The 13,087-nt window shown below is 51.5% G+C and overlaps 1 long non-coding RNA gene across 2 annotated transcripts; it reads right to left on the reverse strand.

The window, feature by feature from the left end:
* Positions 1 to 318: 318 nt before the first annotated feature.
* On the reverse strand, positions 319 to 11,577 carry LOC117087066. 2 transcript variants are annotated; one of them, XR_004438662.1, is made up of 3 exons: positions 11,357 to 11,577; positions 5,425 to 5,616; positions 319 to 3,000 (listed from the first exon to the last, which is right to left on the reverse strand). It is a non-coding gene; the product is annotated as an uncharacterized LOC117087066 (long non-coding RNA). The 2 variants fall into 2 exon arrangements; XR_004438661.1 differs by lacking the exon at positions 11,357 to 11,577 and adding an exon at positions 6,912 to 10,662.
* Positions 11,578 to 13,087: the final 1,510 nt, after the last annotated feature.

Consider the following 13,087-nt stretch of genomic DNA (forward strand, 5'->3'; position numbering starts at 1 on the left):
ACTGCTTCTTCAGTCACAGTTGTGGTCATCTTGAGGAGGTGCCTTGGGGTCTGTGGCAAGAGGCAAAAAGGAGAATGCGTGATACTTAGAATGCGCTAAAGCGAGCTCTTACAGAGCAGAAGTCAGTGGCTGCTCACCAGACAGGGTCCTTGGGATTGAGAAAGGCAAAAAAATGGATGTGCTTCTATCAGCTTCTATACAACACCAACGAACTCCGGTTGGGGGCAGGTGCCAGCCAGGGCTATTAAATAATAATAGGAGAAGCTGCCATAGGATGAAAGGATGGGGGAGGGTGGGGAGGGGAAGAGGAAGGGGATATGCTCTAAGAAGCTTCCCAGCACCAGCGGTCTCATTAGCTTTTTGCTATCAGTCCTCAACTACATTCGGGGGACAGTTGCTGACAAGGAGATCTGTTTGTCAGCGAAGGTGTAGGGAAGAGGGGAAGTTTGGGGGCTTAACTGGCTCCCTACTAAGATACCCAGAGAAATGCCTTCATTCACAGAATAAACCAGAGGAAAATTTGAGTCTGAGCCTGAGTTCCAAAGGTTCTGGGTACCAGGATTTGAATCCAGCAGCATGACTATTCGTGCCTCAGTTTTTTCATCCTGAAATCTGGAAAGTAGTTCTTTTCATTGCGATATTCTCTAGCTAGAACCCAGAAAGGATAAGAAACTGCCTCATGGTAGACTCCCAGGGGAGAAAGTACAAGTAGGAGATGGCCTCAGAGCAGGGACTTCCAGCCTGCCATCCTCTGGTGGTCTGGGAGGATCACAGGATGTCAAGGCCTTGCTCCTGTGGCCTTGATTCGGATTAGCTGTGGTTCAAGACTGCCTGTGTGGCACATGTGGATACGTGCAAGGTCGCCGAGGCAGTGCGGTGCCCTTTAACATTCATCTGCTTTCCCAACCCAAAGGCAGACTCCCTAAAGGGTAGAGAATGCCTCATTCCCCACTGGGCCCTCCTGCAGCTCCTGGCATGGAACTGACACATAGTTGGCATTGGCAATGCACATATTTACTAGATCTTAAAGAAGGCCAGACCCAGAACCAGAGGCACATAAATAAGATCTGTATCAGCAGTGGGGTAGAGAAAGGGTGGGAAACTAAGTGAAATCTAGGAATGCATCCAAGGAAGTAGATCAATTTGAGCTTTAACTACTGGAGAATGGCGCCTGAGCAGGCCCCGTTTGTTCACACTTATAGCTAATTGTATATACCTTCGAGGAATGTAAGAGCCAGCAGGAAATTCCCCTCCTCCTGAACCACAAAGGATTTCTAGGTGGGCAGTGATTGTCTATGGGCCATGGCGTAAGACCGCCCCCCAACCCCCCGCAACCAAAGTATCTTCTTGCTCCCTAAAAAAAATGTGTGGAGACTACATATTCTTGCCTGTCTAGTCAGCCTTGGTTAATTTCATAAAGTAAAGGGACCCTGAGCCTGCCTGCCCGGCCCAGAGTTTAGAGTTGAAAGGGAAACATCTTTGAGGTGGAAACCAAGTGCATGGATCAAATGGTCCTGATGGTGCATAGAGCCTTAGGTTTGGAAGGAAGTGAAGGGCCTGCCGCCTTGCTGGGGACTTGAGCCTCTCAGCCACTGGTGCTCTCTGGAGTTGCCCCCTCCCCAGGGACAGTGGCCCTTGTTGGCCTCCAGGCCCCCTCTTCCCTGGATGCTGTGCTGTTCTCTGCTTGGTCTTGTTTCATTGGCTGTGGCAGAATCTTTGGTCCCAAAAAGGCCCAGGAAACAGAGCCTAGCAAGGACCTGAGGCAACTGGGTGCCCCAGGACTACAGGAACTCATGTGTACTGTGAGGGCTTTAAGAACTTTGAAGTGGGGAGTCTCCGACATGGATCAGGGCTGTGGGTGCGGATGCTGTCAATAAGCCACACGCAAAGGTTGGGTCAATATGACTGCTTCTCAGACCTTCTTCGGAGGGAGACTCTCCCTCACCTGCCTGACCAAATTCCCTCTGGGAAGAAGGACCTAGGGAGCTTTCCCTGGCCCATGTGACACAGGCCCAGGCCCAGGCCCAGGCCCCCACTGAGACAATGGACCCTTTCTTTTCCCACTGAAAGAGGTCCCCCAAAGATGAGCTCTGTTACAAGCAGAACAGACAAGGAACAGTGGGATTAGGGCTCCAAAAACCCTCCAGAACTATCAGAGAATTCTGGACAGTGGTCCCTGATGGCATCTGTGTTAGGGTGGGAACAAGAGCCTTTCTCATAGGCACCTCTGCAGGTGGGGTTGAGACTGTCAAATACCGGCCGAGGCCAAGGGAGACTCTGTCATGTCTGAGGCCATAGGCTTGTTTTCTTCTGGACTTCAGCGAGAGGCAGAGCCCCCAGCCCCATGGAGTCACCTCGGCTCTGCCTGGGAAGAAGCAAGGGAAGCCCATTCTTCCTCGTGAGTTGGCCTCTGGGGAGGCAAAGTCAGTGTGTGATGGTTCCTTACCTGTGCAGGGAAAATGGAACTTGGGAGTCAGTTGTCTGAAGGCATCACTCCTTGTATGACTCCTGCAAGCCCAAGCTACCTGTTCCTGCACAGAAACCCTCCCCGGCCTCATTCTGTGGGTAGCAAACCCACATATTCAGTTATTGCTGTTTTCCTCCTTCCTTGGATACTTGTCTCTAATAAATATTTTCAGTGGGACCCGAAGACGAACCCTAGCCCCAAACATAAGACGGCTATGTCCAAAGGGGCTCCTGGGACAGTGATACTCCAGGGGGTGTCAGGCAAAAACAAAAGCGAGCCTCTTGGCCACCTCCTCCCTCAGCCTTCTGCGTAAAGATGGACTTGAAGGAGGAGACCACATCCTGCAACTACAGAACCTCACTGAACGGAACCACTAGGGGCTCCTCGTCCACCGCCCTGGGTGAAATTGATGTTGGGAAGATGAGATTAGTAGTGAGGCCCATCACCCCGCCATGACTCACCTTCTTCTGCCCCCATACCTGTCCTTCAGACCATATCCTTGCTGAGGCAGAGCCACTGAGTTCAGGGAGCACCTGTAGGCAGATGAAATTGGGCTGTGGTGGGTGTGGGAATCCCTGTGGACTTCCAAAAGCACTTCGGTTTCTGCCCTGCCTGGCGTGGTTCCAGAACCCAGGGTGGTGGCGAGGTGGGAGCTGGCAGAGGCCAGGGAAGAAGTTCCAGGATCAGAGCTCACCTTTCCCTTCTTCACCCTGATCAGGCAGAAAAACATGAGGGTGCAGGCCTGGCCGTCTCTTAGACTGCACATTCTTGTGGAGAGTGAGGCCTTTGCCTGTTCGGATTTGCTGCCTCGTGTGTTTCAAGCTGACCCACACTTCACAGGCTGCTTCGAAGCCCTCCCTACCCACCCAGTGAGAAACATCCCTGGGGAGAGGCAGAAATGGGTCTTTTAGTCTTGCAGCCCTTGTTTGTTTAAAATGTCAGGCTGACTTCTTCTCAGTCCCAGAAATATTTTACTGGCATGGCTTCAGCAAACGTGACTCAAAGCCTAGAAGGACATGGCCAGATCTCACTGAGTGACCGTTTAGTCCAACCTAAGGACTGATGTTAGAAGGAAAAATTCTTTCTCCAGGTCAAATTAGACTTATGCAGATCAAATTAGAATACCAAGAGAAGGAGGCACTTTGGCCAGGATGGGGAGGGGCTAAAGAGCAGGCAGCAAGCTTGGGGCGAGCTGGAAGTATGTGCAACATAGGCTTATAGGAGCACAGGCTTCCAGTGGTGGGGAAATCTCCAATTGGGTGGGTAGTAAAGACTTAAACCTGTTAAAATAAATTGATTAGCAAAAGCTCTGCTCAGTGCTCTTTAAACTCTAACATCTGTTCCCAGTAAATAATTAACATAGCGGATACTAATCAGGAGGCTTAAAAGGAGGAGATGGCAGCTTAAAACATGCACTAAGATGCCTCTTTGCCTAAGAAATGCACACGCAAACCCACACTCAGGTGTTAAGGAAAAAGTGCTGATGGTGCTGCTTCCTCCTTCTGTCCCTTGTCCCAGGCTGCACACCTGGTCCTACCCCTGTCCCTAGTAGGCTGGCATCTTCACAGCTGCTTCCTCCCACCCTAGGACAACAAGTACCCCCGGAACACTGGCCCACAGCCACGGTAAGGGTGTCCATGGATTCCTAGAACTACAAGTGGTGGAAGGCAGCCCCCTCTCCAACCCTCCCTGTCACACACACCCTCCCCTGCAGCAGGCAAACAGCTTTTGTTTGCTGAGGCTCTGCTGGAGTCCTCCTTACCTGTCCCTCACCAAGGGACAGATGCACCTCTAATAATGGGCAGAAGTTGGGTGTCAGTGATGGGAAGATTCTAGACTACTCCCTAGGAGATAGCCCCTTCTCTTCCCTTAAGCATCCCCCTCCCTGCTTGGTTTTCTGGATATTCCAAGAATATCCTTTTCAATATCCTTTTCCTTGCCTCCTTTGCTCAGCAGTTTCCTGTGGCGTTCAGTGTCTTCAGCAGATCACCGTTGTTTTCAACTTTGGAAGGAGCAGGGCTTCTGGGGACACTCAAGATATTCCCGGGCAGAGTGGGTGGCTAGCTTCTCCGGGTAGGGCAGCCCAACTCCTGTCTGCATGGAGTTGGAGCTGCCACCACCAGGTCTGGTCAGGGGCCAGGGTAAAGCTAGTTCCTACTGTCTTCTCTGGTGAGTAGTTTGAGCCCACTGAGACTACCTGGGAATTGAGAAGATGCACAGGAAAAGTACTTTATACACTCGGATGTCTACTCTCTATCAAATGTTGCAAGAGTTTTGTAAGGACAGGGTGGCCTGGCTTCACACTCACTGGCAGGTGCTGCCCTCAAGGGGCTGCTTCTCCTTTCCTGTAGAAGAGGGTTTCTCAGGTTCTGCTGGTGAACCAAGGTCACTGAGTACCATCTTTATTGGCACTCTAGCCCGTTTGACCCAGGGCTAGAACCCAAGCCGGGCTGGGACAATGCCTTCTGGCTGGAACCCAAAGCAATAGGTGGGAGAGATCTGGTGGGAGTCACGTGTCTGCCCAGGTGAAAAGATTCCAGAAATTACCCACACATCATTTTCTCCGTAAATTAACTGAGCATTTAATTCCTGAAAGCTTTGATTTGCAAAAGGACCTGGCTTGATTCTTTCAGAATCTCTCAGTGCTGTGTTATTGCAATAGTAATTTTCCTTCTGATCAGAGGTCATTGGAATGGAATGGAACTATATGGAGGTCTCTTGGATTGAGAAGTGGAAGAGTCACTGTGCGCTCTCTTATTCCACACTTTTAGAGCCAAAATCCAGAAAGAAGGGGCAGTAACCCTCATAGGTACTTCACTCCCAGGAAACCCCCTCTTTACTACAGACTGAATCAGAGACCGAGTGAGTGCCTCGGACTCCCGCAGGCAAGGTTTAGTGGTTGGTGATCAGTGTGGATGGGCAGGAGAGTGGACTAAGCAGAGTCACAGTGGGCTTACCAATCAGTACAGGGCTGCTGTGGTATGGGGGTAGAAGCTAGCTGGCTTCATTTTTGAAGAACTTTTAAGTCCATGAGTCTCTGGATTTCAACAAAGGTGTAGGATGGCCAGGGAAGCATGCTGGGTCTTGGCATTTCTATGTTAGTTGGAGGGATCAGGCTCGAGGCATCGAAACACAGACTTGGGCAGGTGCTGTGAAGAGAAGGACCACCTAACATTAGAAACTTCAGTGCAGGTGGGGAAGGATATGCAGTCTCCTTGGGGATAGAGGACAGAACTTCTTTCCTAGGGAGGAAAGGAGGGGGTCCCTTGGCTGGAGGGCAATGTGGCCTCTCTGAGCAGAGTGGGTGGTTCTTGGCTGGAAGGAAGGCTGAAGGGTAGCTGGGATAGGGCTCCAGACTCCGTCACATGTCCTGCCATTTAGAATGGCGACTATGGAAACCTCCGTCTGACCAGTATTTGGAGAGACTTTAGATGGATGATGGGCTCAGTGGCTGATGGCCAAGTTAAGTGGCTGTCTTATCCACAGGGATCAGCATTTCTTAGCCTCTATTGAGAGGTGCTCAGACTCCAAGAGCAGGACACACTAAGTGAATGAAGAACTAGAACCCTTCCCCATGCATCCAGCAGGAAAACATTGCCTGGCACACATTCCTGGACGTGGCGGGGGGGTGCCTCTGGAAGCCAGGGGTGGGCTTGGCCAGGCAAGGGTGGATTGGTCAAAAGCCAAACTGTCCTGACCCTCTCCTGTTCCCCTGGCTGTGGCCTAGAGGCTTACTTTCTCTCTCCAGTTACTGGTAGGACGCTTTTGAGTGTCCAGCTGAGGGGAAGCATGGCATCTGCAAAGGCAGTGTAGGGCTATAACCTTGGTGATCAGTGAGAGAGGGTAAAGGCCTCTGCATCCTGCTTCTTCCCCACCAGTGTATGCTGAACCCAAGGTCTCCTGGTCTCAGAGGGGCCAGCGCTGGGAGTGAGTGCTTTCCTGTTGCTATTTCTAGATTGGCTAGAAATACAGACAGGGCCAAGATCAGGTGTCTCATAAACACACGTTCCTCTCTCCCACTGCCTGCCATCCTTTCCCAGGCCTCTTCTCAAGGCCTCTATGAAGTGCCTCACGGCCATCTGGCCCAGGCCTGCTGTAGCGACGTGGAGAGCTCTTCCTCCTCTGCTTCATCCGATCAAACCCTGGCCTCTGTTCAGGTCTCAGTTCCAATGCCATTTCCTTGATAATATGTTTCCTTCAGGCAAGGCAGCTGCCAGGGACATGTCTGTGAGCCACTCCCTCATGGCACCCGGCACAATTTGAAACCCCACATTGATTTGTGTGATTATTTGATTAATGTCTCCCTCGCCTCCAAGACAGACCTCACCTGATTCAGCTGAACATCTTCCCTGGCCTCTGGCACATAATAGGTACTCAATAAATATTTGTAGAATGCATGAATGCCAGGGTCGATGTGAGTTCTCTCCTTTTCCGCACACTCAACCTGTGTAGCCCTCGTTCATTGGGCAGTTGGCTTGAATGACTTGGCTGCCCTGTACCACGAGGCGAGGTGGCCCAGGGAGAGAAGTGGGGTGAGGTGCAGAGGGAGCGGGAGATCCTTCTGACTGCCATGGGCATAAAGATGACGGAGGAGGAAACCCGGGGAAACTTACAGAACAACAGCGAAGGGCTGGCAGAGGAAGATGGCCCAGTGTCAGGGGGACGGGGAGTGAGAGGAGGTTCGAGAAGAAGACCAAAAGAGTAACATAGCGAGAAATGTCTGTGCTATTGTGGGGGGGCTGGGGACAGAGTCGGAAGGGGCAGCAGGGCTGTTGCTGTAGATGCCACGAGGGAAAGGTTATTGGGCGCTGGCCCAGGCACGGGCAGAGGTACCCTCGAGGGCTGAGGTAAAGTGCACACCCAGCATAAAGAAAAGGAAGGGAACCGAGGGTTTTAAAGCTGGTACAACCTTTCTGGAGGGCCATCTAACAAAAATATTTAAATAGAAATAAAAAGCAGAGCCATTTTTGAGACTCTCTCCAACAGAAAGAATACAGAACTCTGTGAGGATAAGCATGCAGGGATAGCTGTGGCAGCCTGGCAGTGTTTAAAAACATGGGGAACAACCTGAGTGCCTGCTAAATGGGGAGCCCTTAAACTCATGGCACAGCCACAGAATGGGGTGCAGTGCAGTCTCACAGAGTGTGGCTGGGCATATACACTGATCTGATGTGGAACCACGTTGGCTTGAAATGAAGCAAGCTGCAGAATAATATGTGTACTGGGATCTCATATACGTTTTTGAAACCAACTTCTACTTGTGTGCATAAACCTACGTTACGTTTGCATGTAGTAAACAGTGGAAGGACACATGCTCCACCTTTAACACCATTCAGGGCAGGGTAAGAGGGACTCACACATTTGACTCTCTCTTTAGTGCTGTTGAAATAAGCATGGATTTCTTCTGTAATAAAAAGGAATAGGAAAGGTTGTAGGATGTGGCAACAAAGAGGGGGCTGAGTCTCTGGGGGATGAGACCCAAGAGCTGGTGGGAGAGGAGGCCAATTACACCGGATGAGATGGACAGGAAGGGTGGGTGGGCCTTCCACAGACTGTGAAGATCCTTCCAGAGGTTTCTGATAAATGACAATTTTGAAAGAGGACGCTAGCTTAAGGAAGGGGGATAGTGAAGGGAAGGTATAAATCTAATGGGAGGTAGGCTGTGGGGAGGGAGGCGAGGGCAGAAGGAACTTAACAGAAATCTGGGGAGAGGGATACTTGGCTGGAGAGCCAGCCTGGGGTGGGCAGAAAGGCTGGCGTATCCCAAAGCCCAGGCAAAGGTGTAACCCTACAAAAGGGCAAGGAGCACATTGGAGGTAATGGGAGACATGGACAGACGACGTGAGGTTGGCGGGTTGGGGGGAGTTCACAATTGATGGCCGAGGTGTTAATCAGTGAACTAAGAGTGGATGTTGTCAACTGATGGGGGTGAGGGTTTGAGGGTAATGAAGGATGAATTCTGGGAATTTGGGGAAAAGGGCCAGCAGGGCTTAGCAGAGGGGGGCCCGCCCTGCTGAGCTCTGATGGAAGAAGCTGGTAGTTATGCATTTTTCTCTTAGCAGAGCTAAAGGACAAGACTTGAGAAAATGAAAGGTCCACTGTTCCAAGGTTGGAGACCAGCAAGGAAAGCCCAGCATAAAGAAAAGGGAACCAAGGGTTTTAAACAGATTGACTCTGAGGTAGAGAAAAAACATATGTAACTGAAGAGCTTCAAGTTGGGATGAGCAGCCATAACATGTTTCCAGAGAAGGGAGTGGTGGGGAGCCAAGGTAGGGGCTCCATAGGTAATGCTGGGTTCAAGGTTTGGCTGTGGGGATGGATGGCAGAAGCGGAGATGAGCAGTCTCCTTGGGGGTTGATAAAATTGTTTAGGCTGATAAGTATTGGGGCAGAGATGAAATTGGTGAGTCTGAGGTCAGAACCCTCCATTCATTCATTCAACAAATATTTATTGAGCATCTACTACGTGCTAGGCATAGTTCTAATAAGCTCCCATGGGGATGTAAATGTGGAAGTACACTGGGTTGTTGATAGATGAAGATGGGAAGAAGATGGTCATGTGACAGGAGAGGGCTCCGAGAGGAAGAGGAAGCATCACCAAGAGGGGTTAGAATGGTCAGGAGTGGGAGGAAAGAAGCCAGTAAGGCACAGTCCTGGAGTCCTTGCCTGAGGGAAGATAGAAAAGAGAAGAGCCTTACTGTTTCTTTCAGAAGAGTTGGAAGAGGAGCCACCCTCAGGGAAGGACAGGTTTTGGATAAGGGGAAGAGACGCCAGGAAGTGTCTGCAGCTTCCTCGTGCAATGTGGCCTGCCTTCCCAATCCCCTCTGGGCTCACAGGCTGCTACCCGGCCAAGGGGAAGGATAGGGTAAAGATCAGGGGACATCTGTCCTCAGATACCACAAGGCTCCATCCCCAGGATTACGGCACTCTCCTCTGTGACCAGCTGTGGATTTTGGCCCTCACACTGAATGCAAGTACATAGAAACAAGAAGGCTCAAGATGAACGGGCCGAGCAGATATAGTGCCAAGAGACAGAGGTCCATGAGGAGCCCTACGTGGTGAACACAGAGGAGCAGAAGCCCCAGGATGTTCCTGAGGGAAGGTGTAGATGCACACAGTGGCAGGGCTGGAAGACAGTCATACACAGAGGGAAATGTGACCCCTAAAGAAGTCAAGGCTACTGCAGGACAACCACTAGACACATCTGGTTCCACCAAGTCTTAAGGGATCCCATTAGATGGCAGCAGTCCCTCTGATGGCTTCTTCCTGTCACTGGACCACTCTGAAGCAGGGGAAAGAAGAGGTCCAGGGGGCAGTGGTGGGGTCAGTGGTGCAGAAGAGCCTGGGTGGAGGTGGGTGGTGATGACTCGATGGCCTGGGCTCACTCTGTGGCTCTCAGGGAGGCTGCCTTTCCTTCCACCTTGACACACTGGCCCTCTCCCACATTTTACTTTTCAGATTGAGCTCCGCTTTCTAGCGTCACCTGCTTTTTCACCAGTCCCATTCCCTCTACCACCAGCCACGTCATTTGACTTGAATATCCTGGTCTTCGTCATTTGGCTTGACTATTCTGGTCTTCATTCCCTGTCCCTTGACGTGTGGGTGTGGCAGGTCCCCTATGCACTCCTGTCCATCAGCGTGACAACTGCAATCAAGTTCTGCTTTTTAGGTTCCAAAGGAAGCTGTGGATGACCTGGAGCCTTTGGCTTCTCTGCCTAAGAAGATTCCGCTTAGGCAGGCGGGCTGCTCTGAGTCTGGAATGGTCTTTCTGGAATGGCTGGAGGCAGGAGCCATTTGTGGGGGTGGGGAAAGTCATTGGTGGAAATGTTTTCCTCCCTTTGTCCTGAAAGCCTTTGGGATGCCCTCAAGGCTGGGTGGTGTCCCCATCAGCCAGCCCGAAGGTGATGGGCTGTTGCCCTTTCTTCTCCCAGCAGGGAAGGGGAGAGAAGGAGAGCCGGAAGTGAGGCATGGGAGTGAGACTGTGGTGGGAAAAGAGGACACTGGAAGGAAGATCTACTTTTCCAGTCTGCAGGTGGCCCCCAACGAGCCACAGTAGGTCACGGCGCGGAAAGTGCAAAGTTGCTTAGAAGAGGGTCCAGGGTGGAAGGTGGAAAGCAGAAAGTCCTGGAAGTGGATCGGCTTCCAGGGTTGGGAGTGGGTACGTGGACTTGTGCTCACCTCACCTGCAGTTAAACTCCGAGGGGCTCCTTTGGGGAGAAAGAAGGGACACCGTTGGGGAGAAAGAAGGGACACCGTTGTGGAGAATAGGGCTCCTTCCTTTCTCCTCCCCACCTCCCCACTGTGCAAATGCTGGGGGTCTGAGCAGTTAGGGTTCTCAGAAGGGCCTCACAGACAGCACTAGCGGTTTCTTGGGGATTAGGAGGTGTGTCTTGAACCTGGGCCATGAACTGGAAGTGTGGAGTGACTTCTTACCTGGCCATGCGCCCCCCGCCACCCCCCGCCCACCGTCATCCCTCCCGGGGCTTGGCCTTGGTCAAGGCCCATTCTGGAGCACTGGGCTCCGCTCATGAATGCACACTGCTTTCTGCTGGGACCAGCAGGCTCACAGTTGCCTGGAAACCATTCTGATTTTTCACAAATCTTTGCCTGCCTTTCATTCACCACACACAGGAAGAGCCCACAGCTGGCAATGCTGTGCACACTGTGTGGCCTGAAATGTAAGAAAGGCCATAGCTAGAGCTTCTGCCAGGGCAGGGGCACTAAGGACAGGCTTGCAGGTCAGTCACAGGACTAGGCCTCTCGGCTGCTGGGCCCCCAGTGGGGTCCCCCTGCTCCCTCCATTATCCTTGTAGGGCTCTCTCTGAGTGCATCTAAGCCCTACTTCACATTTATTTTTAGCATAGAATACTCTCCAGAGAGAAGAGCTTACCTGCTTTACTCAACGGGTTCTTGCAGCCCAAGGGATGCCTTAGACTTGATATTGTAGGATTTGTAGGCTGATTCATGATCCCTGCCGACATATCCTTAAAAGACTGGATAGATGCTACACACAGCTCAGCCCAGCCCTCTTCTTTCTAGAACACCCCCATTCTCCCCATCCCCAGCTGCCTGGCACCCTTCTCTGGACTGGAAAAAGCCTTGTAACATCTTGCTTCACTGACAACAGAACGAGTGGGTTTCCTGTGCGGAAACACCTTGCTTGGGTGAAGTGTCAGATGAGGCTGTATTTTGCTTTCAGTTGGTGGCTCCACTCTTCTGTTGGCCTCCTGTGCTCAGGGGCGCCCAGATCCTCCCCCTTATCTCAGGGCCACACCTTACACTTGTCGACTCGGAATCTGTCATTGACTTCCCTGCGCCCTGGGCTGGTCCTTCTGCAGCTTCTCTCCCTGTGGTTGGAAATCTAACCACCCACAGTTGTCATTTCTCTTTTGCGTATCCCATTTCCCCATTGAAAATAGCATTCAGTAAGACAGGTTCCAGCATGCCTCCTCTGACCACCCCACTGGTAACAGTTCTGCACTCAGAAACACACATGCTCAGCCCTGCTTTGGGGTTCTCCTTTTGGTAAACCATTTCTCTTATCCTTACAAGTTTTTGAAACATCATCTTTCTGTCTCAGATGTCTTCCTCCTTAAAAACCCAGCCCCCAGGGAGCTGCCTGTTTCATCTTTACCCCACGTCTCTAGTGGCTTTCTTGCTTAGCCAGGTGACACTTTTCAGACAGTTTAGGGATGGCATCGACGGGGGAGGAAGGCAGGCTTGCTGGATCCTGCCCACCCCTGCCTTGCCCTTAGCCTTCCCTGCAGTGGTACAAACACACAGACCCTCTCAAGTGAGGGCTTCATTGGCAATTCATCCAGACAATACAAAACAAGGGTCAATAAGGGGAATGGACGAAGGCTCCAGGAAGGTCACTGGGTCCTTCGAGTTTACTTCCCGGTCCCTACTGCAATGTCCATGACGATCCTCAGTCTGTCTTGGATGTCTTGAATGGTGCTGATGCAGTCCCCCTGTTTCTGTTCTTTCTTACACTCTTCTCCAGGCCCTGTTCCCAGCAAGATCCTTGTGCTCGATATCTTGCATTTGCATTGGAGAGGCACTGGCTGCGCCAGGAGAATGAAATCAGAGAGACATCTCTCCAGGCATCTCCCTGCTGACTGGTGTGGGCTGCCTGCATCCCTCAGGGGAAGGCATGGCTCTGGCCTGGCTGCCCTCTCTGAGTCTGTTCATTGTATATGGAACCTTCTTTACCCACCTTGCACACCCTTGCTCTTTTAGGTTGTCTTCTACTCACGGCAGCAGGCCCAAACTTTTGTCATGATAAAGAGTCAGATCACTGAGCTTTGCTGAGAATACCTGGTTTGGTAGGGTCTCGGCTCCTGCTGGCTCCCTGACAGATACAGTCCTTCTCTCCAGTGTCGTTTCTCAACTTCTTAAATCCAGGTTTCCTCTCCGTACATGGAAAAACCACATGCTCTGCCAGCAATTCTAATGCACCTTTCAGACACTTTAGGAAGCGCACCTCACCTAGGATGACTCGCACCCTGGAGGCTCGGGAGGGACAGACTGTTTGCTCTGCAGCCCACCTGCCAAGGTTTTGCTGAGCTCTACATTGTGTAGCTTGTATTGCGAAAACACTTGTTGGCTTATTTCCTAAATG

This window comes from Trachypithecus francoisi, unplaced genomic scaffold, assembly GCF_009764315.1.
Source record: "Trachypithecus francoisi isolate TF-2019V2 unplaced genomic scaffold, Tfra_2.0 Lachesis_group10, whole genome shotgun sequence".
Lineage (NCBI taxonomy): Eukaryota > Metazoa > Chordata > Mammalia > Primates > Cercopithecidae > Trachypithecus > Trachypithecus francoisi.